Source organism: Zeus faber (genome assembly GCF_960531495.2).
Source record: "Zeus faber genome assembly, chromosome: 2".
Taxonomy (NCBI): Eukaryota; Metazoa; Chordata; class Actinopteri; order Zeiformes; family Zeidae; genus Zeus; species Zeus faber.
In genome coordinates, this window is record NC_137189.1 from 3,478,980 (window position 1) to 3,482,670 (window position 3,691).

Below are 3,691 nucleotides of genomic sequence, written 5' to 3' on the forward strand. Positions count from 1 at the left end.
CCCAACCAGAAGTCTGAGGATATAACTCGGCACTCGGCATCAATGTCAGAGTTTCAGAGTCGAGCTGCCATAAACCGAAAAGATCATATCTCTGCGGTTGTTCTCTCATGCTCTCTCTACTTAGCCCTGGGACACGGTGGAAGAAGGCTCCATCAGCAGATCACACAGAACAAAGGTTGGGTTTTGGAGGAGTCGTTTTTCTGCTTTTTGGGAGGCTGTTTATTTATAACTGCAGAAATTCCCCAAACTGTCGGTACAATGCAGATACACCAACATGTAGGATTCTTGGTTAAGTACCAGGAGGTAGTTTTGAAATTTAAACTGCCCTTTCATTAAAAACAATGGTCGTATCACACAGGATTTAGGTCATACACACTGTGTTTTCAGATCAGTCCTGCTCTTGCTCATATTTTGTTTACACTTCACATCAATTTACCCTATGGAGACCCAAAAAATCTTCCTCATATATTGATGATGGATTTAGATTGCGTGGAAGTATTAATATCCTTATTTAATTATATGTTATACCTGTTATACAGTCACCTATTTATAATACACCTTTATAAAAGTGGGCTTGTTATTTATATATATATATATATATATATATATATAAGTCCCACACACAATGAAAATAAATAAAAAGACCCTTTTAAAATGATAGATTAAAATACATTCAACAGTATTTTTACATCTGTTGGAGGAGTTGCAGTAGCAGATGAAAACCATCAGAAAATGTGGTCAAAATAGTAATAAATGTTTATATTAATCCAATTTCATATAAATATAAAAGCAAATTATATATATATATATATATATATATATATATATATATACATACATATATACTGCTCCCACCATATATATATGTATATTAGTTAACCCTAACCATATATATATATATATATATATAAAATATGGTTTTAAATTTATATTAAATTGGATTATTATATTTAAACATTTTAAATTATTTTGACCACATTTGCTGCTACTGCAACTCCTCCAACAGATGTATAAATACTGTGGAATGTATTATAATTATCATTTTAAAAGGGTTAAAAAAAACATGTACAAACCTTGCATTTAACAATCCCGGCACTTGGGGGCGCTATCTTACTAATAACATGAAATGACCCTACAGCCTTTTGGTTAAACGAGTATATGTTTCCTTTTCAAAACACAACTCTCTCACAGGTCTTTAGTTTTGTGTATTGCAGAGCAGACTAAATGTTCTGTATTCACCAAATTTCTGTATTCATCGGGACAAACAAACACACGGATATGTGTCAGAGTGAATCACCGTTATTCATCGCCCGTCATCACATTAACACGCTTCATGTTCAGTGTTCTCTTTATGTCAAGGTTCGACTGCGGTCAGCAAATGTGTCATGAGTGGAAAAAACCTTCAACCTACCCTGTCAAACTCCTTTGCAAAATGAATGATGTATTTCGGCTCCGGTTCCAAATCTGCCGGGCCCTGTCAGGGTTTAACTTGCTAGAATTTTCACATGAAGTGGCTTTTCTCATAAACCTCGTCCAAGAGTCCCTGGGCATGGCGCCTCCCCCCAGCTTTGATGTACCCGACACTTGCACTACATGATCCATAACGTGCAATTTGTCTTTTTCGCAATGTCGCTGTTATTGCTGTTGCGCATGATTAGATTTAGTGTCTTTTAAGGGGGAACACCATGTACACACACACACACACACACACACACACACACACACACACACACATACACACACACACATACACACGCACACACTCACTGGAGATACTCCTGCTATCACCTCAACTCGGTTCCTTCCCATGGGAAATGCCGGCAGAGCTCAAAGGGCCACACAGGACAACACCCAATCCCAAAGATCTAATTAGAGGCTTGCACATACATTTTGTCTTGTGATAAGTTTAGAGGGAATAAACACTACAAAGTTGACCGCGCAATGCGCGAGGCACCTTGTAATTAGGATCGTGTGTGCTTTCCTGAGACGGGCATGAGGGGTCAGAGGTCAGCTCGGACAGGAAGGGGATTCAGAAGGAGCCATGGACCGACAGCGAGAAGACAGCAGCCGACCCAGCTTTGCCCAACGCAAGGGTTCCCAAACTGGAGTATGCAGCCTCTTAGGGGCCTCACAGGAATTGCAGGGGGTCCGCAAAAGTTTTTCTTTTGGGGTTGTTTTTTTTTTAATGATTTTTTATTTATGTTCTTTATTGTTTATTTATTTGCATTTGACTTTTTTTATACTCAACCTCACAACTGATGGTGAGGGTTTGAGATATGCACTTTTTGGCTGCAAGGTTGAAGTTAAACACTAAACCTTGTGACAGTGTCTTACAGGGAGACCCGCGGTGCTGCTGTGAGCATCCTCATCTCTGTATATTTGTGGGATGGAAAAAATATTCACAAGCCTGTCATTTTCCCTGTAGAGAACACCAACTTTTAACAACAAGCATGTGATCAGCACATGATTTCCCACAGTGGGCTGACATGTTGCCCTAATTCTCAGGCACCGGCGGCGTTCTCCGTTTCAATCCTCACGCTGATGGTCATCGACCGACTGACTCATTTGTTGGGTCATTTGTGGGGTCACATCATTTTAAAAGTATGTGTAATCTTTAACACAACTGTGTGCACAGGACGCATCACACCACGCGTCAATAACTGAATATGGCTTCTATTATTTATACATACTTATACAACATATTTATAAAGGAACAATATTATCCAAATGTGTGCGATTTATGAGGAAATCACGGCTATGAATTAATGTCCCCATGAGCAGTATACATAATGATGTTCAACATAGACAGTTCAATATAAACTCAACGTTAACAAAAAAAAAAGTTCTTTCATTCTAAGACGTTGCCACCTTCTTATCGATCCATTTTGCTTTTTTTCTTGGTCCCTCGCGGTGGCTGGGGTATTGTTTGTCATTTTTTTTTTGTGACCGTTCACCCATATCGACAGTTCACTGAACACAACCGGCTACGCTGGCTGGCAAATTCACCGCGGCTGCCTTTCACGTCCTGTGCGCACGCGGTCTTTGCGTTGTCGGAAAAGGCGGACCCCGAAAAAAAACAACACAAATAAATATGATATAAATATTACTTTTTTATTCCTTTTTTTTTTTTACCAAATAATCTGACGGATTACCGTTTTAACTTTATAATCGTCCGGGGGGCGTGGTCTCACTTTGAAATTGGACACCAGCCCCACGCGCCCCTTGGCTCGAGCCCCGCGCTCCGGCGGTGAACCGTGTGTGGTTCAGTCCGCCCCGGAGTCCGTGTGTTACAGTCCGCCCCGGAGTCCGTGTGCTACAGTCCGCCCCGGAGTCCGTGTGTTACAGTCCGCCCCGGAGTCCGTGTGTTACAGTCCGCCCCGGAGTCCGTGTGTTACAGTCCGCCCCGGAGTCCGTGTGCTACAGTCCGCCCCGGAGTCCGTGTGTTACAGTCCGCCCCGGAGTCCGTGTGCTACAGTCCGCCCCGGAGTCCGTGTGTTACAGTCCGCCCCGGAGTCCGTGTGTTACAGTCCGCCCTGGAGTCCGTGTGTTACAGTCCGCCCCGGAGTCCGTGTGTTACAGTCCGCCCTGGGGTCCGTGTGCTGCAGTCCGCCCCGGAGTCCGTGTGCTACAGTCCGCCCCGGAGTCCGTGTGCTACAGTCCGGTGCCGTGTTTGGGTTTAGTTGCGTTATGT